General features: G+C 54.7%; 45 non-coding genes across 45 annotated transcripts; 36 read left to right on the top strand and 9 right to left on the bottom strand.

Annotated features, from left to right (window-relative positions):
- Positions 1-482: 482 nt before the first annotated feature.
- On the bottom strand, positions 483-554 carry Trnag-ucc. The gene has a single exon. It is a non-coding gene; the product is annotated as a tRNA-Gly (tRNA).
- Positions 555-895: 341 nt separating this feature from the next.
- Trnag-gcc lies at positions 896-966 on the top strand. The gene has a single exon. It is a non-coding gene; the product is annotated as a tRNA-Gly (tRNA).
- A 293-nt stretch (positions 967-1,259) lies between these two features.
- On the top strand, positions 1,260-1,332 carry Trnam-cau. Its single transcript has one exon. It is a non-coding gene; the product is annotated as a tRNA-Met (tRNA).
- Positions 1,333-1,613: 281 nt separating this feature from the next.
- On the top strand, positions 1,614-1,685 carry Trnae-uuc. Its single transcript has one exon. It is a non-coding gene; the product is annotated as a tRNA-Glu (tRNA).
- A 198-nt stretch (positions 1,686-1,883) lies between these two features.
- Positions 1,884-1,957, top strand: Trnai-aau. Its single transcript has one exon. It is a non-coding gene; the product is annotated as a tRNA-Ile (tRNA).
- Positions 1,958-2,533: 576 nt separating this feature from the next.
- Positions 2,534-2,605, bottom strand: Trnag-ucc. The gene has a single exon. It is a non-coding gene; the product is annotated as a tRNA-Gly (tRNA).
- Positions 2,606-2,946: 341 nt separating this feature from the next.
- Positions 2,947-3,017, top strand: Trnag-gcc. Its single transcript has one exon. It is a non-coding gene; the product is annotated as a tRNA-Gly (tRNA).
- A 293-nt stretch (positions 3,018-3,310) lies between these two features.
- Positions 3,311-3,383, top strand: Trnam-cau. The gene has a single exon. It is a non-coding gene; the product is annotated as a tRNA-Met (tRNA).
- A 281-nt stretch (positions 3,384-3,664) lies between these two features.
- On the top strand, positions 3,665-3,736 carry Trnae-uuc. Its single transcript has one exon. It is a non-coding gene; the product is annotated as a tRNA-Glu (tRNA).
- Positions 3,737-3,934: 198 nt separating this feature from the next.
- Positions 3,935-4,008, top strand: Trnai-aau. Its single transcript has one exon. It is a non-coding gene; the product is annotated as a tRNA-Ile (tRNA).
- Positions 4,009-4,584: 576 nt separating this feature from the next.
- Trnag-ucc lies at positions 4,585-4,656 on the bottom strand. Its single transcript has one exon. It is a non-coding gene; the product is annotated as a tRNA-Gly (tRNA).
- Positions 4,657-4,997: 341 nt separating this feature from the next.
- Positions 4,998-5,068, top strand: Trnag-gcc. Its single transcript has one exon. It is a non-coding gene; the product is annotated as a tRNA-Gly (tRNA).
- A 293-nt stretch (positions 5,069-5,361) lies between these two features.
- Positions 5,362-5,434, top strand: Trnam-cau. The gene has a single exon. It is a non-coding gene; the product is annotated as a tRNA-Met (tRNA).
- Positions 5,435-5,715: 281 nt separating this feature from the next.
- On the top strand, positions 5,716-5,787 carry Trnae-uuc. The gene has a single exon. It is a non-coding gene; the product is annotated as a tRNA-Glu (tRNA).
- Positions 5,788-5,985: 198 nt separating this feature from the next.
- Positions 5,986-6,059, top strand: Trnai-aau. The gene has a single exon. It is a non-coding gene; the product is annotated as a tRNA-Ile (tRNA).
- A 576-nt stretch (positions 6,060-6,635) lies between these two features.
- On the bottom strand, positions 6,636-6,707 carry Trnag-ucc. The gene has a single exon. It is a non-coding gene; the product is annotated as a tRNA-Gly (tRNA).
- Positions 6,708-7,048: 341 nt separating this feature from the next.
- Positions 7,049-7,119, top strand: Trnag-gcc. The gene has a single exon. It is a non-coding gene; the product is annotated as a tRNA-Gly (tRNA).
- Positions 7,120-7,412: 293 nt separating this feature from the next.
- Trnam-cau lies at positions 7,413-7,485 on the top strand. The gene has a single exon. It is a non-coding gene; the product is annotated as a tRNA-Met (tRNA).
- Positions 7,486-7,766: 281 nt separating this feature from the next.
- Positions 7,767-7,838, top strand: Trnae-uuc. Its single transcript has one exon. It is a non-coding gene; the product is annotated as a tRNA-Glu (tRNA).
- Positions 7,839-8,036: 198 nt separating this feature from the next.
- Trnai-aau lies at positions 8,037-8,110 on the top strand. Its single transcript has one exon. It is a non-coding gene; the product is annotated as a tRNA-Ile (tRNA).
- A 576-nt stretch (positions 8,111-8,686) lies between these two features.
- Trnag-ucc lies at positions 8,687-8,758 on the bottom strand. The gene has a single exon. It is a non-coding gene; the product is annotated as a tRNA-Gly (tRNA).
- A 341-nt stretch (positions 8,759-9,099) lies between these two features.
- Trnag-gcc lies at positions 9,100-9,170 on the top strand. Its single transcript has one exon. It is a non-coding gene; the product is annotated as a tRNA-Gly (tRNA).
- A 293-nt stretch (positions 9,171-9,463) lies between these two features.
- Positions 9,464-9,536, top strand: Trnam-cau. The gene has a single exon. It is a non-coding gene; the product is annotated as a tRNA-Met (tRNA).
- Positions 9,537-9,817: 281 nt separating this feature from the next.
- On the top strand, positions 9,818-9,889 carry Trnae-uuc. Its single transcript has one exon. It is a non-coding gene; the product is annotated as a tRNA-Glu (tRNA).
- A 198-nt stretch (positions 9,890-10,087) lies between these two features.
- Positions 10,088-10,161, top strand: Trnai-aau. Its single transcript has one exon. It is a non-coding gene; the product is annotated as a tRNA-Ile (tRNA).
- Positions 10,162-10,737: 576 nt separating this feature from the next.
- Trnag-ucc lies at positions 10,738-10,809 on the bottom strand. The gene has a single exon. It is a non-coding gene; the product is annotated as a tRNA-Gly (tRNA).
- A 341-nt stretch (positions 10,810-11,150) lies between these two features.
- Positions 11,151-11,221, top strand: Trnag-gcc. Its single transcript has one exon. It is a non-coding gene; the product is annotated as a tRNA-Gly (tRNA).
- A 293-nt stretch (positions 11,222-11,514) lies between these two features.
- Positions 11,515-11,587, top strand: Trnam-cau. Its single transcript has one exon. It is a non-coding gene; the product is annotated as a tRNA-Met (tRNA).
- Positions 11,588-11,868: 281 nt separating this feature from the next.
- Trnae-uuc lies at positions 11,869-11,940 on the top strand. Its single transcript has one exon. It is a non-coding gene; the product is annotated as a tRNA-Glu (tRNA).
- A 198-nt stretch (positions 11,941-12,138) lies between these two features.
- Positions 12,139-12,212, top strand: Trnai-aau. The gene has a single exon. It is a non-coding gene; the product is annotated as a tRNA-Ile (tRNA).
- Positions 12,213-12,788: 576 nt separating this feature from the next.
- On the bottom strand, positions 12,789-12,860 carry Trnag-ucc. The gene has a single exon. It is a non-coding gene; the product is annotated as a tRNA-Gly (tRNA).
- Positions 12,861-13,201: 341 nt separating this feature from the next.
- Trnag-gcc lies at positions 13,202-13,272 on the top strand. Its single transcript has one exon. It is a non-coding gene; the product is annotated as a tRNA-Gly (tRNA).
- Positions 13,273-13,565: 293 nt separating this feature from the next.
- Trnam-cau lies at positions 13,566-13,638 on the top strand. Its single transcript has one exon. It is a non-coding gene; the product is annotated as a tRNA-Met (tRNA).
- A 281-nt stretch (positions 13,639-13,919) lies between these two features.
- Trnae-uuc lies at positions 13,920-13,991 on the top strand. The gene has a single exon. It is a non-coding gene; the product is annotated as a tRNA-Glu (tRNA).
- Positions 13,992-14,189: 198 nt separating this feature from the next.
- On the top strand, positions 14,190-14,263 carry Trnai-aau. Its single transcript has one exon. It is a non-coding gene; the product is annotated as a tRNA-Ile (tRNA).
- A 576-nt stretch (positions 14,264-14,839) lies between these two features.
- On the bottom strand, positions 14,840-14,911 carry Trnag-ucc. Its single transcript has one exon. It is a non-coding gene; the product is annotated as a tRNA-Gly (tRNA).
- A 341-nt stretch (positions 14,912-15,252) lies between these two features.
- Positions 15,253-15,323, top strand: Trnag-gcc. The gene has a single exon. It is a non-coding gene; the product is annotated as a tRNA-Gly (tRNA).
- Positions 15,324-15,616: 293 nt separating this feature from the next.
- Positions 15,617-15,689, top strand: Trnam-cau. The gene has a single exon. It is a non-coding gene; the product is annotated as a tRNA-Met (tRNA).
- A 281-nt stretch (positions 15,690-15,970) lies between these two features.
- On the top strand, positions 15,971-16,042 carry Trnae-uuc. Its single transcript has one exon. It is a non-coding gene; the product is annotated as a tRNA-Glu (tRNA).
- A 198-nt stretch (positions 16,043-16,240) lies between these two features.
- Trnai-aau lies at positions 16,241-16,314 on the top strand. The gene has a single exon. It is a non-coding gene; the product is annotated as a tRNA-Ile (tRNA).
- Positions 16,315-16,890: 576 nt separating this feature from the next.
- On the bottom strand, positions 16,891-16,962 carry Trnag-ucc. Its single transcript has one exon. It is a non-coding gene; the product is annotated as a tRNA-Gly (tRNA).
- Positions 16,963-17,303: 341 nt separating this feature from the next.
- Positions 17,304-17,374, top strand: Trnag-gcc. The gene has a single exon. It is a non-coding gene; the product is annotated as a tRNA-Gly (tRNA).
- Positions 17,375-17,667: 293 nt separating this feature from the next.
- On the top strand, positions 17,668-17,740 carry Trnam-cau. The gene has a single exon. It is a non-coding gene; the product is annotated as a tRNA-Met (tRNA).
- Positions 17,741-18,021: 281 nt separating this feature from the next.
- Positions 18,022-18,093, top strand: Trnae-uuc. The gene has a single exon. It is a non-coding gene; the product is annotated as a tRNA-Glu (tRNA).
- Positions 18,094-18,291: 198 nt separating this feature from the next.
- Trnai-aau lies at positions 18,292-18,365 on the top strand. The gene has a single exon. It is a non-coding gene; the product is annotated as a tRNA-Ile (tRNA).
- Positions 18,366-18,845: the final 480 nt, after the last annotated feature.

Raw genomic sequence — 18,845 nt, forward strand, 5'->3', positions numbered from 1 at the left:
TCCGAACCCGACTCGTCGGGAAGCACTACAGCATTCACTCGGCAATGGCCATAATATCTTGAATACACTGGTTAGAGAAAATGTCCGATTGCCGATGCGTAACAACTTTGGCCCTTGTCAGTACTTGGGCGGGTGAGCGCATGGGAACACAGGGCAGTATTGGCAGTTTTACTTCCTATTTTTGTTTCTCCTTTGTTTTCGGAGCTACAGCCCGATTCGGCCAGGGAGACGCCACCGTGAAATGAAGGGGGCGTGCTGTGTGTCCATCGCCTCGCCTCGCCTCTCCTTACCTCTCTCAGTCGTTTCTCGTGCTTGTCGTTTTGATATAGGCCGATTTGAGAGCGTCAGCTCTCGCGTCAGCTGAGCAAAGTCGAGACAAGTCGAGACACACTAAGGGCTGGTATGCAGCGAGTAAGAGGGCGAAAAAACAATAGTTTAAGAGCGCGTGGCAAAAGTACTCATACGCGAAATTAAAAGCCTGCTGCGGTGGCCGGGAATCGAACCCGGATCAACTGCTTGGAAGGCAACTATGCTGACCATTACACCACCACCGCACAAGCGAGCGCCCCGCCACCGCGCTGAGTCGGCTTCCCGCCTGTCGGCAGCGGCCGAAGGTGATCGTACCCGGCAGGCGCATTTCGAGGCAGGCTAGGGGAGCTCATCCAGACGCATTCGGACAGCGTATCCGCGCACATTTCGCATCCTTTGGCAAGAGTCGGCGCCGGCGGCGCAAGAGTACGCAGAGGACCGCGTTCTGGCGGCATCTTTAAGCAGTGCAGTGCAGGATTCAGCGTCTGCAGCATCTTCTCCACAGAATGCTACGGCGCTTGACGGCAGTCCCACTTTCCCTTGAGACATCTGCTCGGGAAGCAGCGTGAAGGTACCGCTGGCCCGAGCATCGGTGGTTCAGTGGTAGAATGCTCGCCTGCCACGCGGGCGGCCCGGGTTCGATTCCCGGCCGATGCATCATTTTGTTTTTTCTCCGGTAGGGGTGCTGCGTGTCTTTCGCACTCGAACTGCGTGAGCCATGAGAATGAACCGCGGGATTCCGTGTGGAAAGAACCAATCATGCAGCGCGGACGACTGCTCGTTTGGACTCCTGCGTGCTATTGTACATACTGGCGTCGGCCTAGCATCGCAAGTTGCCTGCCGCGCCGTGAATGCACGTGTAGCAACAGAAAAAATGAGCCAGGGAGTGCAGACTCTCTACCACTTGTATTCGGTACTTACCAAGATTCCAGAAGGTCTAACGATCGCCTGCCTCGGTAGCGCAGTAGGCAGCGCGTAAGTCTCATAATCTTAAGGTCGTGAGTTCGATCCTCACCCGGGGCATCTAATTTTCTGTGACTGAAGGTGGTGCTGTTGCTAGGGCGCCAACTTATTTCTTGTTTGTTATCCGCAACGTTTCAACGCTTCAGCGGGAAAATGTTTACTTCCTGTTATTGCTACATACAGCTTCCCTATTCCTCTTCTCCCAGCAGAGCATGAAGCCAAAAGCATTGCTCTGCGACGTTTGAGGTGCGCGCCTTGCCAGTCAGTATGTGCAAAGATGCTCGCAAAGAGAGCGACAATGCGACAAGCGACCGTACGAACGGTCGAATGAAACGGCCGCATCCGGTGTGGTCTAGTGGCTAGGATACCTGGCTTTCACCCAGGAGGCCCGGGTTCGATTCCCGGTACCGGAACGGAATTTTTTCCACACGAATCGTGACAAGTTTGAGCTGTCCGAGCGGCCGTTTCCCGTCCTGCTCGCAATATAGCTACTGTTTCGTGACCGTCAGCAGAATATAGACTAGGGAAGCAGACACACGACGACCATAGGAATGGTGTATGGCTTCATGCCACCTGATTCCAGCGTAGGGCTGAGCAACTGCATCTGCCGAGGCCCGTTAGCTCAGTTGGTTAGAGCGTCGTGCTAATAACGCGAAGGTCGTGGGTTCGATCCCCCCACGGGCCACTTCTCTTTTACTACTGCGAAAAGGCAGCGCCGATTTCAGCTGGCGAGTGTGATGACCAAATGATCATCACCCTGCGTGGAAGTTGACAGAGGATCCGAACCCGACTCGTCGGGAAGCACTACAGCATTCACTCGGCAATGGCCATAATATCTTGAATACACTGGTTAGAGAAAATGTCCGATTGCCGATGCGTAACAACTTTGGCCCTTGTCAGTACTTGGGCGGGTGAGCGCATGGGAACACAGGGCAGTATTGGCAGTTTTACTTCCTATTTTTGTTTCTCCTTTGTTTTCGGAGCTACAGCCCGATTCGGCCAGGGAGACGCCACCGTGAAATGAAGGGGGCGTGCTGTGTGTCCATCGCCTCGCCTCGCCTCTCCTTACCTCTCTCAGTCGTTTCTCGTGCTTGTCGTTTTGATATAGGCCGATTTGAGAGCGTCAGCTCTCGCGTCAGCTGAGCAAAGTCGAGACAAGTCGAGACACACTAAGGGCTGGTATGCAGCGAGTAAGAGGGCGAAAAAACAATAGTTTAAGAGCGCGTGGCAAAAGTACTCATACGCGAAATTAAAAGCCTGCTGCGGTGGCCGGGAATCGAACCCGGATCAACTGCTTGGAAGGCAACTATGCTGACCATTACACCACCACCGCACAAGCGAGCGCCCCGCCACCGCGCTGAGTCGGCTTCCCGCCTGTCGGCAGCGGCCGAAGGTGATCGTACCCGGCAGGCGCATTTCGAGGCAGGCTAGGGGAGCACATCCAGACGCATTCGGACAGCGTATCCGCGCACATTTCGCATCCTTTGGCAAGAGTCGGCGCCGGCGGCGCAAGAGTACGCAGAGGACCGCGTTCTGGCGGCATCTTTAAGCAGTGCAGTGCAGGATTCAGCGTCTGCAGCATCTTCTCCACAGAATGCTACGGCGCTTGACGGCAGTCCCACTTTCCCTTGAGACATCTGCTCGGGAAGCAGCGTGAAGGTACCGCTGGCCCGAGCATCGGTGGTTCAGTGGTAGAATGCTCGCCTGCCACGCGGGCGGCCCGGGTTCGATTCCCGGCCGATGCATCATTTTGTTTTTTCTCCGGTAGGGGTGCTGCGTGTCTTTCGCACTCGAACTGCGTGAGCCATGAGAATGAACCGCGGGATTCCGTGTGGAAAGAACCAATCATGCAGCGCGGACGACTGCTCGTTTGGACTCCTGCGTGCTATTGTACATACTGGCGTCGGCCTAGCATCGCAAGTTGCCTGCCGCGCCGTGAATGCACGTGTAGCAACAGAAAAAATGAGCCAGGGAGTGCAGACTCTCTACCACTTGTATTCGGTACTTACCAAGATTCCAGAAGGTCTAACGATCGCCTGCCTCGGTAGCGCAGTAGGCAGCGCGTAAGTCTCATAATCTTAAGGTCGTGAGTTCGATCCTCACCCGGGGCATCTAATTTTCTGTGACTGAAGGTGGTGCTGTTGCTAGGGCGCCAACTTATTTCTTGTTTGTTATCCGCAACGTTTCAACGCTTCAGCGGGAAAATGTTTACTTCCTGTTATTGCTACATACAGCTTCCCTATTCCTCTTCTCCCAGCAGAGCATGAAGCCAAAAGCATTGCTCTGCGACGTTTGAGGTGCGCGCCTTGCCAGTCAGTATGTGCAAAGATGCTCGCAAAGAGAGCGACAATGCGACAAGCGACCGTACGAACGGTCGAATGAAACGGCCGCATCCGGTGTGGTCTAGTGGCTAGGATACCTGGCTTTCACCCAGGAGGCCCGGGTTCGATTCCCGGTACCGGAACGGAATTTTTTCCACACGAATCGTGACAAGTTTGAGCTGTCCGAGCGGCCGTTTCCCGTCCTGCTCGCAATATAGCTACTGTTTCGTGACCGTCAGCAGAATATAGACTAGGGAAGCAGACACACGACGACCATAGGAATGGTGTATGGCTTCATGCCACCTGATTCCAGCGTAGGGCTGAGCAACTGCATCTGCCGAGGCCCGTTAGCTCAGTTGGTTAGAGCGTCGTGCTAATAACGCGAAGGTCGTGGGTTCGATCCCCCCACGGGCCACTTCTCTTTTACTACTGCGAAAAGGCAGCGCCGATTTCAGCTGGCGAGTGTGATGACCAAATGATCATCACCCTGCGTGGAAGTTGACAGAGGATCCGAACCCGACTCGTCGGGAAGCACTACAGCATTCACTCGGCAATGGCCATAATATCTTGAATACACTGGTTAGAGAAAATGTCCGATTGCCGATGCGTAACAACTTTGGCCCTTGTCAGTACTTGGGCGGGTGAGCGCATGGGAACACAGGGCAGTATTGGCAGTTTTACTTCCTATTTTTGTTTCTCCTTTGTTTTCGGAGCTACAGCCCGATTCGGCCAGGGAGACGCCACCGTGAAATGAAGGGGGCGTGCTGTGTGTCCATCGCCTCGCCTCGCCTCTCCTTACCTCTCTCAGTCGTTTCTCGTGCTTGTCGTTTTGATATAGGCCGATTTGAGAGCGTCAGCTCTCGCGTCAGCTGAGCAAAGTCGAGACAAGTCGAGACACACTAAGGGCTGGTATGCAGCGAGTAAGAGGGCGAAAAAACAATAGTTTAAGAGCGCGTGGCAAAAGTACTCATACGCGAAATTAAAAGCCTGCTGCGGTGGCCGGGAATCGAACCCGGATCAACTGCTTGGAAGGCAACTATGCTGACCATTACACCACCACTGCACAAGCGAGCGCCCCGCCACCGCGCTGAGTCGGCTTCCCGCCTGTCGGCAGCGGCCGAAGGTGATCGTACCCGGCAGGCGCATTTCGAGGCAGGCTAGGGGAGCACATCCAGACGCATTCGGACAGCGTATCCGCGCACATTTCGCATCCTTTGGCAAGAGTCGGCGCCGGCGGCGCAAGAGTACGCAGAGGACCGCGTTCTGGCGGCATCTTTAAGCAGTGCAGTGCAGGATTCAGCGTCTGCAGCATCTTCTCCACAGAATGCTACGGCGCTTGACGGCAGTCCCACTTTCCCTTGAGACATCTGCTCGGGAAGCAGCGTGAAGGTACCGCTGGCCCGAGCATCGGTGGTTCAGTGGTAGAATGCTCGCCTGCCACGCGGGCGGCCCGGGTTCGATTCCCGGCCGATGCATCATTTTGTTTTTTCTCCGGTAGGGGTGCTGCGTGTCTTTCGCACTCGAACTGCGTGAGCCATGAGAATGAACCGCGGGATTCCGTGTGGAAAGAACCAATCATGCAGCGCGGACGACTGCTCGTTTGGACTCCTGCGTGCTATTGTACATACTGGCGTCGGCCTAGCATCGCAAGTTGCCTGCCGCGCCGTGAATGCACGTGTAGCAACAGAAAAAATGAGCCAGGGAGTGCAGACTCTCTACCACTTGTATTCGGTACTTACCAAGATTCCAGAAGGTCTAACGATCGCCTGCCTCGGTAGCGCAGTAGGCAGCGCGTAAGTCTCATAATCTTAAGGTCGTGAGTTCGATCCTCACCCGGGGCATCTAATTTTCTGTGACTGAAGGTGGTGCTGTTGCTAGGGCGCCAACTTATTTCTTGTTTGTTATCCGCAACGTTTCAACGCTTCAGCGGGAAAATGTTTACTTCCTGTTATTGCTACATACAGCTTCCCTATTCCTCTTCTCCCAGCAGAGCATGAAGCCAAAAGCATTGCTCTGCGACGTTTGAGGTGCGCGCCTTGCCAGTCAGTATGTGCAAAGATGCTCGCAAAGAGAGCGACAATGCGACAAGCGACCGTACGAACGGTCGAATGAAACGGCCGCATCCGGTGTGGTCTAGTGGCTAGGATACCTGGCTTTCACCCAGGAGGCCCGGGTTCGATTCCCGGTACCGGAACGGAATTTTTTCCACACGAATCGTGACAAGTTTGAGCTGTCCGAGCGGCCGTTTCCCGTCCTGCTCGCAATATAGCTACTGTTTCGTGACCGTCAGCAGAATATAGACTAGGGAAGCAGACACACGACGACCATAGGAATGGTGTATGGCTTCATGCCACCTGATTCCAGCGTAGGGCTGAGCAACTGCATCTGCCGAGGCCCGTTAGCTCAGTTGGTTAGAGCGTCGTGCTAATAACGCGAAGGTCGTGGGTTCGATCCCCCCACGGGCCACTTCTCTTTTACTACTGCGAAAAGGCAGCGCCGATTTCAGCTGGCGAGTGTGATGACCAAATGATCATCACCCTGCGTGGAAGTTGACAGAGGATCCGAACCCGACTCGTCGGGAAGCACTACAGCATTCACTCGGCAATGGCCATAATATCTTGAATACACTGGTTAGAGAAAATGTCCGATTGCCGATGCGTAACAACTTTGGCCCTTGTCAGTACTTGGGCGGGTGAGCGCATGGGAACACAGGGCAGTATTGGCAGTTTTACTTCCTATTTTTGTTTCTCCTTTGTTTTCGGAGCTACAGCCCGATTCGGCCAGGGAGACGCCACCGTGAAATGAAGGGGGCGTGCTGTGTGTCCATCGCCTCGCCTCGCCTCTCCTTACCTCTCTCAGTCGTTTCTCGTGCTTGTCGTTTTGATATAGGCCGATTTGAGAGCGTCAGCTCTCGCGTCAGCTGAGCAAAGTCGAGACAAGTCGAGACACACTAAGGGCTGGTATGCAGCGAGTAAGAGGGCGAAAAAACAATAGTTTAAGAGCGCGTGGCAAAAGTACTCATACGCGAAATTAAAAGCCTGCTGCGGTGGCCGGGAATCGAACCCGGATCAACTGCTTGGAAGGCAACTATGCTGACCATTACACCACCACTGCACAAGCGAGCGCCCCGCCACCGCGCTGAGTCGGCTTCCCGCCTGTCGGCAGCGGCCGAAGGTGATCGTACCCGGCAGGCGCATTTCGAGGCAGGCTAGGGGAGCACATCCAGACGCATTCGGACAGCGTATCCGCGCACATTTCGCATCCTTTGGCAAGAGTCGGCGCCGGCGGCGCAAGAGTACGCAGAGGACCGCGTTCTGGCGGCATCTTTAAGCAGTGCAGTGCAGGATTCAGCGTCTGCAGCATCTTCTCCACAGAATGCTACGGCGCTTGACGGCAGTCCCACTTTCCCTTGAGACATCTGCTCGGGAAGCAGCGTGAAGGTACCGCTGGCCCGAGCATCGGTGGTTCAGTGGTAGAATGCTCGCCTGCCACGCGGGCGGCCCGGGTTCGATTCCCGGCCGATGCATCATTTTGTTTTTTCTCCGGTAGGGGTGCTGCGTGTCTTTCGCACTCGAACTGCGTGAGCCATGAGAATGAACCGCGGGATTCCGTGTGGAAAGAACCAATCATGCAGCGCGGACGACTGCTCGTTTGGACTCCTGCGTGCTATTGTACATACTGGCGTCGGCCTAGCATCGCAAGTTGCCTGCCGCGCCGTGAATGCACGTGTAGCAACAGAAAAAATGAGCCAGGGAGTGCAGACTCTCTACCACTTGTATTCGGTACTTACCAAGATTCCAGAAGGTCTAACGATCGCCTGCCTCGGTAGCGCAGTAGGCAGCGCGTAAGTCTCATAATCTTAAGGTCGTGAGTTCGATCCTCACCCGGGGCATCTAATTTTCTGTGACTGAAGGTGGTGCTGTTGCTAGGGCGCCAACTTATTTCTTGTTTGTTATCCGCAACGTTTCAACGCTTCAGCGGGAAAATGTTTACTTCCTGTTATTGCTACATACAGCTTCCCTATTCCTCTTCTCCCAGCAGAGCATGAAGCCAAAAGCATTGCTCTGCGACGTTTGAGGTGCGCGCCTTGCCAGTCAGTATGTGCAAAGATGCTCGCAAAGAGAGCGACAATGCGACAAGCGACCGTACGAACGGTCGAATGAAACGGCCGCATCCGGTGTGGTCTAGTGGCTAGGATACCTGGCTTTCACCCAGGAGGCCCGGGTTCGATTCCCGGTACCGGAACGGAATTTTTTCCACACGAATCGTGACAAGTTTGAGCTGTCCGAGCGGCCGTTTCCCGTCCTGCTCGCAATATAGCTACTGTTTCGTGACCGTCAGCAGAATATAGACTAGGGAAGCAGACACACGACGACCATAGGAATGGTGTATGGCTTCATGCCACCTGATTCCAGCGTAGGGCTGAGCAACTGCATCTGCCGAGGCCCGTTAGCTCAGTTGGTTAGAGCGTCGTGCTAATAACGCGAAGGTCGTGGGTTCGATCCCCCCACGGGCCACTTCTCTTTTACTACTGCGAAAAGGCAGCGCCGATTTCAGCTGGCGAGTGTGATGACCAAATGATCATCACCCTGCGTGGAAGTTGACAGAGGATCCGAACCCGACTCGTCGGGAAGCACTACAGCATTCACTCGGCAATGGCCATAATATCTTGAATACACTGGTTAGAGAAAATGTCCGATTGCCGATGCGTAACAACTTTGGCCCTTGTCAGTACTTGGGCGGGTGAGCGCATGGGAACACAGGGCAGTATTGGCAGTTTTACTTCCTATTTTTGTTTCTCCTTTGTTTTCGGAGCTACAGCCCGATTCGGCCAGGGAGACGCCACCGTGAAATGAAGGGGGCGTGCTGTGTGTCCATCGCCTCGCCTCGCCTCTCCTTACCTCTCTCAGTCGTTTCTCGTGCTTGTCGTTTTGATATAGGCCGATTTGAGAGCGTCAGCTCTCGCGTCAGCTGAGCAAAGTCGAGACAAGTCGAGACACACTAAGGGCTGGTATGCAGCGAGTAAGAGGGCGAAAAAACAATAGTTTAAGAGCGCGTGGCAAAAGTACTCATACGCGAAATTAAAAGCCTGCTGCGGTGGCCGGGAATCGAACCCGGATCAACTGCTTGGAAGGCAACTATGCTGACCATTACACCACCACCGCACAAGCGAGCGCCCCGCCACCGCGCTGAGTCGGCTTCCCGCCTGTCGGCAGCGGCCGAAGGTGATCGTACCCGGCAGGCGCATTTCGAGGCAGGCTAGGGGAGCACATCCAGACGCATTCGGACAGCGTATCCGCGCACATTTCGCATCCTTTGGCAAGAGTCGGCGCCGGCGGCGCAAGAGTACGCAGAGGACCGCGTTCTGGCGGCATCTTTAAGCAGTGCAGTGCAGGATTCAGCGTCTGCAGCATCTTCTCCACAGAATGCTACGGCGCTTGACGGCAGTCCCACTTTCCCTTGAGACATCTGCTCGGGAAGCAGCGTGAAGGTACCGCTGGCCCGAGCATCGGTGGTTCAGTGGTAGAATGCTCGCCTGCCACGCGGGCGGCCCGGGTTCGATTCCCGGCCGATGCATCATTTTGTTTTTTCTCCGGTAGGGGTGCTGCGTGTCTTTCGCACTCGAACTGCGTGAGCCATGAGAATGAACCGCGGGATTCCGTGTGGAAAGAACCAATCATGCAGCGCGGACGACTGCTCGTTTGGACTCCTGCGTGCTATTGTACATACTGGCGTCGGCCTAGCATCGCAAGTTGCCTGCCGCGCCGTGAATGCACGTGTAGCAACAGAAAAAATGAGCCAGGGAGTGCAGACTCTCTACCACTTGTATTCGGTACTTACCAAGATTCCAGAAGGTCTAACGATCGCCTGCCTCGGTAGCGCAGTAGGCAGCGCGTAAGTCTCATAATCTTAAGGTCGTGAGTTCGATCCTCACCCGGGGCATCTAATTTTCTGTGACTGAAGGTGGTGCTGTTGCTAGGGCGCCAACTTATTTCTTGTTTGTTATCCGCAACGTTTCAACGCTTCAGCGGGAAAATGTTTACTTCCTGTTATTGCTACATACAGCTTCCCTATTCCTCTTCTCCCAGCAGAGCATGAAGCCAAAAGCATTGCTCTGCGACGTTTGAGGTGCGCGCCTTGCCAGTCAGTATGTGCAAAGATGCTCGCAAAGAGAGCGACAATGCGACAAGCGACCGTACGAACGGTCGAATGAAACGGCCGCATCCGGTGTGGTCTAGTGGCTAGGATACCTGGCTTTCACCCAGGAGGCCCGGGTTCGATTCCCGGTACCGGAACGGAATTTTTTCCACACGAATCGTGACAAGTTTGAGCTGTCCGAGCGGCCGTTTCCCGTCCTGCTCGCAATATAGCTACTGTTTCGTGACCGTCAGCAGAATATAGACTAGGGAAGCAGACACACGACGACCATAGGAATGGTGTATGGCTTCATGCCACCTGATTCCAGCGTAGGGCTGAGCAACTGCATCTGCCGAGGCCCGTTAGCTCAGTTGGTTAGAGCGTCGTGCTAATAACGCGAAGGTCGTGGGTTCGATCCCCCCACGGGCCACTTCTCTTTTACTACTGCGAAAAGGCAGCGCCGATTTCAGCTGGCGAGTGTGATGACCAAATGATCATCACCCTGCGTGGAAGTTGACAGAGGATCCGAACCCGACTCGTCGGGAAGCACTACAGCATTCACTCGGCAATGGCCATAATATCTTGAATACACTGGTTAGAGAAAATGTCCGATTGCCGATGCGTAACAACTTTGGCCCTTGTCAGTACTTGGGCGGGTGAGCGCATGGGAACACAGGGCAGTATTGGCAGTTTTACTTCCTATTTTTGTTTCTCCTTTGTTTTCGGAGCTACAGCCCGATTCGGCCAGGGAGACGCCACCGTGAAATGAAGGGGGCGTGCTGTGTGTCCATCGCCTCGCCTCGCCTCTCCTTACCTCTCTCAGTCGTTTCTCGTGCTTGTCGTTTTGATATAGGCCGATTTGAGAGCGTCAGCTCTCGCGTCAGCTGAGCAAAGTCGAGACAAGTCGAGACACACTAAGGGCTGGTATGCAGCGAGTAAGAGGGCGAAAAAACAATAGTTTAAGAGCGCGTGGCAAAAGTACTCATACGCGAAATTAAAAGCCTGCTGCGGTGGCCGGGAATCGAACCCGGATCAACTGCTTGGAAGGCAACTATGCTGACCATTACACCACCACCGCACAAGCGAGCGCCCCGCCACCGCGCTGAGTCGGCTTCCCGCCTGTCGGCAGCGGCCGAAGGTGATCGTACCCGGCAGGCGCATTTCGAGGCAGGCTAGGGGAGCACATCCAGACGCATTCGGACAGCGTATCCGCGCACATTTCGCATCCTTTGGCAAGAGTCGGCGCCGGCGGCGCAAGAGTACGCAGAGGACCGCGTTCTGGCGGCATCTTTAAGCAGTGCAGTGCAGGATTCAGCGTCTGCAGCATCTTCTCCACAGAATGCTACGGCGCTTGACGGCAGTCCCACTTTCCCTTGAGACATCTGCTCGGGAAGCAGCGTGAAGGTACCGCTGGCCCGAGCATCGGTGGTTCAGTGGTAGAATGCTCGCCTGCCACGCGGGCGGCCCGGGTTCGATTCCCGGCCGATGCATCATTTTGTTTTTTCTCCGGTAGGGGTGCTGCGTGTCTTTCGCACTCGAACTGCGTGAGCCATGAGAATGAACCGCGGGATTCCGTGTGGAAAGAACCAATCATGCAGCGCGGACGACTGCTCGTTTGGACTCCTGCGTGCTATTGTACATACTGGCGTCGGCCTAGCATCGCAAGTTGCCTGCCGCGCCGTGAATGCACGTGTAGCAACAGAAAAAATGAGCCAGGGAGTGCAGACTCTCTACCACTTGTATTCGGTACTTACCAAGATTCCAGAAGGTCTAACGATCGCCTGCCTCGGTAGCGCAGTAGGCAGCGCGTAAGTCTCATAATCTTAAGGTCGTGAGTTCGATCCTCACCCGGGGCATCTAATTTTCTGTGACTGAAGGTGGTGCTGTTGCTAGGGCGCCAACTTATTTCTTGTTTGTTATCCGCAACGTTTCAACGCTTCAGCGGGAAAATGTTTACTTCCTGTTATTGCTACATACAGCTTCCCTATTCCTCTTCTCCCAGCAGAGCATGAAGCCAAAAGCATTGCTCTGCGACGTTTGAGGTGCGCGCCTTGCCAGTCAGTATGTGCAAAGATGCTCGCAAAGAGAGCGACAATGCGACAAGCGACCGTACGAACGGTCGAATGAAACGGCCGCATCCGGTGTGGTCTAGTGGCTAGGATACCTGGCTTTCACCCAGGAGGCCCGGGTTCGATTCCCGGTACCGGAACGGAATTTTTTCCACACGAATCGTGACAAGTTTGAGCTGTCCGAGCGGCCGTTTCCCGTCCTGCTCGCAATATAGCTACTGTTTCGTGACCGTCAGCAGAATATAGACTAGGGAAGCAGACACACGACGACCATAGGAATGGTGTATGGCTTCATGCCACCTGATTCCAGCGTAGGGCTGAGCAACTGCATCTGCCGAGGCCCGTTAGCTCAGTTGGTTAGAGCGTCGTGCTAATAACGCGAAGGTCGTGGGTTCGATCCCCCCACGGGCCACTTCTCTTTTACTACTGCGAAAAGGCAGCGCCGATTTCAGCTGGCGAGTGTGATGACCAAATGATCATCACCCTGCGTGGAAGTTGACAGAGGATCCGAACCCGACTCGTCGGGAAGCACTACAGCATTCACTCGGCAATGGCCATAATATCTTGAATACACTGGTTAGAGAAAATGTCCGATTGCCGATGCGTAACAACTTTGGCCCTTGTCAGTACTTGGGCGGGTGAGCGCATGGGAACACAGGGCAGTATTGGCAGTTTTACTTCCTATTTTTGTTTCTCCTTTGTTTTCGGAGCTACAGCCCGATTCGGCCAGGGAGACGCCACCGTGAAATGAAGGGGGCGTGCTGTGTGTCCATCGCCTCGCCTCGCCTCTCCTTACCTCTCTCAGTCGTTTCTCGTGCTTGTCGTTTTGATATAGGCCGATTTGAGAGCGTCAGCTCTCGCGTCAGCTGAGCAAAGTCGAGACAAGTCGAGACACACTAAGGGCTGGTATGCAGCGAGTAAGAGGGCGAAAAAACAATAGTTTAAGAGCGCGTGGCAAAAGTACTCATACGCGAAATTAAAAGCCTGCTGCGGTGGCCGGGAATCGAACCCGGATCAACTGCTTGGAAGGCAACTATGCTGACCATTACACCACCACCGCACAAGCGAGCGCCCCGCCACCGCGCTGAGTCGGCTTCCCGCCTGTCGGCAGCGGCCGAAGGTGATCGTACCCGGCAGGCGCATTTCGAGGCAGGCTAGGGGAGCACATCCAGACGCATTCGGACAGCGTATCCGCGCACATTTCGCATCCTTTGGCAAGAGTCGGCGCCGGCGGCGCAAGAGTACGCAGAGGACCGCGTTCTGGCGGCATCTTTAAGCAGTGCAGTGCAGGATTCAGCGTCTGCAGCATCTTCTCCACAGAATGCTACGGCGCTTGACGGCAGTCCCACTTTCCCTTGAGACATCTGCTCGGGAAGCAGCGTGAAGGTACCGCTGGCCCGAGCATCGGTGGTTCAGTGGTAGAATGCTCGCCTGCCACGCGGGCGGCCCGGGTTCGATTCCCGGCCGATGCATTATTTTGTTTTTTCTCCGGTAGGGGTGCTGCGTGTCTTTCGCACTCGAACTGCGTGAGCCATGAGAATGAACCGCGGGATTCCGTGTGGAAAGAACCAATCATGCAGCGCGGACGACTGCTCGTTTGGACTCCTGCGTGCTATTGTACATACTGGCGTCGGCCTAGCATCGCAAGTTGCCTGCCGCGCCGTGAATGCACGTGTAGCAACAGAAAAAATGAGCCAGGGAGTGCAGACTCTCTACCACTTGTATTCGGTACTTACCAAGATTCCAGAAGGTCTAACGATCGCCTGCCTCGGTAGCGCAGTAGGCAGCGCGTAAGTCTCATAATCTTAAGGTCGTGAGTTCGATCCTCACCCGGGGCATCTAATTTTCTGTGACTGAAGGTGGTGCTGTTGCTAGGGCGCCAACTTATTTCTTGTTTGTTATCCGCAACGTTTCAACGCTTCAGCGGGAAAATGTTTACTTCCTGTTATTGCTACATACAGCTTCCCTATTCCTCTTCTCCCAGCAGAGCATGAAGCCAAAAGCATTGCTCTGCGACGTTTGAGGTGCGCGCCTTGCCAGTCAGTATGTGCAAAGATGCTCGCAAAGAGAGCGACAATGCGACAAGCGACCGTACGAACGGTCGAATGAAACGGCCGCATCCGGTGTGGTCTAGTGGCTAGGATACCTGGCTTTCACCCAGGAGGCCCGGGTTCGATTCCCGGTACCGGAACGGAATTTTTTCCACACGAATCGTGACAAGTTTGAGCTGTCCGAGCGGCCGTTTCCCGTCCTGCTCGCAATATAGCTACTGTTTCGTGACCGTCAGCAGAATATAGACTAGGGAAGCAGACACACGACGACCATAGGAATGGTGTATGGCTTCATGCCACCTGATTCCAGCGTAGGGCTGAGCAACTGCATCTGCCGAGGCCCGTTAGCTCAGTTGGTTAGAGCGTCGTGCTAATAACGCGAAGGTCGTGGGTTCGATCCCCCCACGGGCCACTTCTCTTTTACTACTGCGAAAAGGCAGCGCCGATTTCAGCTGGCGAGTGTGATGACCAAATGATCATCACCCTGCGTGGAAGTTGACAGAGGATCCGAACCCGACTCGTCGGGAAGCACTACAGCATTCACTCGGCAATGGCCATAATATCTTGAATACACTGGTTAGAGAAAATGTCCGATTGCCGATGCGTAACAACTTTGGCCCTTGTCAGTACTTGGGCGGGTGAGCGCATGGGAACACAGGGCAGTATTGGCAGTTTTACTTCCTATTTTTGTTTCTCCTTTGTTTTCGGAGCTACAGCCCGATTCGGCCAGGGAGACGCCACCGTGAAATGAAGGGGGCGTGCTGTGTGTCCATCGCCTCGCCTCGCCTCTCCTTACCTCTCTCAGTCGTTTCTCGTGCTTGTCGTTTTGATATAGGCCGATTTGAGAGCGTCAGCTCTCGCGTCAGCTGAGCAAAGTCGAGACAAGTCGAGACACACTAAGGGCTGGTATGCAGCGAGTAAGAGGGCGAAAAAACAATAGTTTAAGAGCGCGTGGCAAAAGTACTCATACGCGAAATTAAAAGCCTGCTGCGGTGGCCGGGAATCGAACCCGGATCAACTGCTTGGAAGGCAACTATGCTGACCATTACACCACCACCGCACAAGCGAGCGCCCCGCCACCGCGCTGAGTCGGCTTCCCGCCTGTCGGCAGCGGCCGAAGGTGATCGTACCCGGCAGGCGCATTTCGAGGCAGGCTAGGGGAGCACATCCAGACGCATTCGGACAGCGTATCCGCGCACATTTCGCATCCTTTGGCAAGAGTCGGCGCCGGCGGCGCAAGAGTACGCAGAGGACCGCGTTCTGGCGGCATCTTTAAGCAGTGCAGTGCAGGATTCAGCGTCTGCAGCATCTTCTCCACAGAATGCTACGGCGCTTGACGGCAGTCCCACTTTCCCTTGAGACATCTGCTCGGGAAGCAGCGTGAAGGTACCGCTGGCCCGAGCATCGGTGGTTCAGTGGTAGAATGCTCGCCTGCCACGCGGGCGGCCCGGGTTCGATTCCCGGCCGATGCATCATTTTGTTTTTTCTCCGGTAGGGGTGCTGCGTGTCTTTCGCACTCGAACTGCGTGAGCCATGAGAATGAACCGCGGGATTCCGTGTGGAAAGAACCAATCATGCAGCGCGGACGACTGCTCGTTTGGACTCCTGCGTGCTATTGTACATACTGGCGTCGGCCTAGCATCGCAAGTTGCCTGCCGCGCCGTGAATGCACGTGTAGCAACAGAAAAAATGAGCCAGGGAGTGCAGACTCTCTACCACTTGTATTCGGTACTTACCAAGATTCCAGAAGGTCTAACGATCGCCTGCCTCGGTAGCGCAGTAGGCAGCGCGTAAGTCTCATAATCTTAAGGTCGTGAGTTCGATCCTCACCCGGGGCATCTAATTTTCTGTGACTGAAGGTGGTGCTGTTGCTAGGGCGCCAACTTATTTCTTGTTTGTTATCCGCAACGTTTCAACGCTTCAGCGGGAAAATGTTTACTTCCTGTTATTGCTACATACAGCTTCCCTATTCCTCTTCTCCCAGCAGAGCATGAAGCCAAAAGCATTGCTCTGCGACGTTTGAGGTGCGCGCCTTGCCAGTCAGTATGTGCAAAGATGCTCGCAAAGAGAGCGACAATGCGACAAGCGACCGTACGAACGGTCGAATGAAACGGCCGCATCCGGTGTGGTCTAGTGGCTAGGATACCTGGCTTTCACCCAGGAGGCCCGGGTTCGATTCCCGGTACCGGAACGGAATTTTTTCCACACGAATCGTGACAAGTTTGAGCTGTCCGAGCGGCCGTTTCCCGTCCTGCTCGCAATATAGCTACTGTTTCGTGACCGTCAGCAGAATATAGACTAGGGAAGCAGACACACGACGACCATAGGAATGGTGTATGGCTTCATGCCACCTGATTCCAGCGTAGGGCTGAGCAACTGCATCTGCCGAGGCCCGTTAGCTCAGTTGGTTAGAGCGTCGTGCTAATAACGCGAAGGTCGTGGGTTCGATCCCCCCACGGGCCACTTCTCTTTTACTACTGCGAAAAGGCAGCGCCGATTTCAGCTGGCGAGTGTGATGACCAAATGATCATCACCCTGCGTGGAAGTTGACAGAGGATCCGAACCCGACTCGTCGGGAAGCACTACAGCATTCACTCGGCAATGGCCATAATATCTTGAATACACTGGTTAGAGAAAATGTCCGATTGCCGATGCGTAACAACTTTGGCCCTTGTCAGTACTTGGGCGGGTGAGCGCATGGGAACACAGGGCAGTATTGGCAGTTTTACTTCCTATTTTTGTTTCTCCTTTGTTTTCGGAGCTACAGCCCGATTCGGCCAGGGAGACGCCACCGTGAAATGAAGGGGGCGTGCTGTGTGTCCATCGCCTCGCCTCGCCTCTCCTTACCTCTCTCAGTCGTTTCTCGTGCTTGTCGTTTTGATATAGGCCGATTTGAGAGCGTCAGCTCTCGCGTCAGCTGAGCAAAGTCGAGACAAGTCGAGACACACTAAGGGCTGGTATGCAGCGAGTAAGAGGGCGAAAAAACAATAGTTTAAGAGCGCGTGGCAAAAGTACTCATACGCGAAATTAAAAGCCTGCTGCGGTGGCCGGGAATCGAACCCGGATCAACTGCTTGGAAGGCAACTATGCTGACCATTACACCACCACCGCACAAGCGAGCGCCCCGCCACCGCGCTGAGTCGGCTTCCCGCCTGTCGGCAGCGGCCGAAGGTGATCGTACCCGGCAGGCGCATTTCGAGGCAGGCTAGGGGAGCACATCCAGACGCATTCGGACAGCGTATCCGCGCACATTTCGCATCCTTTGGCAAGAGTCGGCGCCGGCGGCGCAAGAGTACGCAGAGGACCGCGTTCTGGCGGCATCTTTAAGCAGTGCAGTGCAGGATTCAGCGTCTGCAGCATCTTCTCCACAGAATGCTACGGCGCTTGACGGCAGTCCCACTTTCCCTTGAGACATCTGCTCGGGAAGCAGCGTGAAGGTACCGCTGGCCCGAGCATCGGTGGTTCAGTGGTAGAATGCTCGCCTGCCACGCGGGCGGCCCGGGTTCGATTCCCGGCCGATGCATCATTTTGTTTTTTCTCCGGTAGGGGTGCTGCGTGTCTTTCGCACTCGAACTGCGTGAGCCATGAGAATGAACCGCGGGATTCCGTGTGGAAAGAACCAATCATGCAGCGCGGACGACTGCTCGTTTGGACTCCTGCGTGCTATTGTACATACTGGCGTCGGCCTAGCATCGCAAGTTGCCTGCCGCGCCGTGAATGCACGTGTAGCAACAGAAAAAATGAGCCAGGGAGTGCAGACTCTCTACCACTTGTATTCGGTACTTACCAAGATTCCAGAAGGTCTAACGATCGCCTGCCTCGGTAGCGCAGTAGGCAGCGCGTAAGTCTCATAATCTTAAGGTCGTGAGTTCGATCCTCACCCGGGGCATCTAATTTTCTGTGACTGAAGGTGGTGCTGTTGCTAGGGCGCCAACTTATTTCTTGTTTGTTATCCGCAACGTTTCAACGCTTCAGCGGGAAAATGTTTACTTCCTGTTATTGCTACATACAGCTTCCCTATTCCTCTTCTCCCAGCAGAGCATGAAGCCAAAAGCATTGCTCTGCGACGTTTGAGGTGCGCGCCTTGCCAGTCAGTATGTGCAAAGATGCTCGCAAAGAGAGCGACAATGCGACAAGCGACCGTACGAACGGTCGAATGAAACGGCCGCATCCGGTGTGGTCTAGTGGCTAGGATACCTGGCTTTCACCCAGGAGGCCCGGGTTCGATTCCCGGTACCGGAACGGAATTTTTTCCACACGAATCGTGACAAGTTTGAGCTGTCCGAGCGGCCGTTTCCCGTCCTGCTCGCAATATAGCTACTGTTTCGTGACCGTCAGCAGAATATAGACTAGGGAAGCAGACACACGACGACCATAGGAATGGTGTATGGCTTCATGCCACCTGATTCCAGCGTAGGGCTGAGCAACTGCATCTGCCGAGGCCCGTTAGCTCAGTTGGTTAGAGCGTCGTGCTAATAACGCGAAGGTCGTGGGTTCGATCCCCCCACGGGCCACTTCTCTTTTACTACTGCGAAAAGGCAGCGCCGATTTCAGCTGGCGAGTGTGATGACCAAATGATCATCACCCTGCGTGGAAGTTGACAGAGGATCCGAACCCGACTCGTCGGGAAGCACTACAGCATTCACTCGGCAATGGCCATAATATCTTGAATACACTGGTTAGAGAAAATGTCCGATTGCCGATGCGTAACAACTTTGGCCCTTGTCAGTACTTGGGCGGGTGAGCGCATGGGAACACAGGGCAGTATTGGCAGTTTTACTTCCTATTTTTGTTTCTCCTTTGTTTTCGGAGCTACAGCCCGATTCGGCCAGGGAGACGCCACCGTGAAATGAAGGGGGCGTGCTGTGTGTCCATCGCCTCGCCTCGCCTCTCCTTACCTCTCTCAGTCGTTTCTCGTGCTTGTCGTTTTGATATAGGCCGATTTGAGAGCGTCAGCTCTCGCGTCAGCTGAGCAAAGTCGAGACAAGTCGAGA

This window comes from Schistocerca americana, unplaced genomic scaffold (assembly GCF_021461395.2).
Source record: "Schistocerca americana isolate TAMUIC-IGC-003095 unplaced genomic scaffold, iqSchAmer2.1 HiC_scaffold_116, whole genome shotgun sequence".
NCBI classification, from domain to species: Eukaryota; Metazoa; Arthropoda; class Insecta; order Orthoptera; family Acrididae; genus Schistocerca; species Schistocerca americana.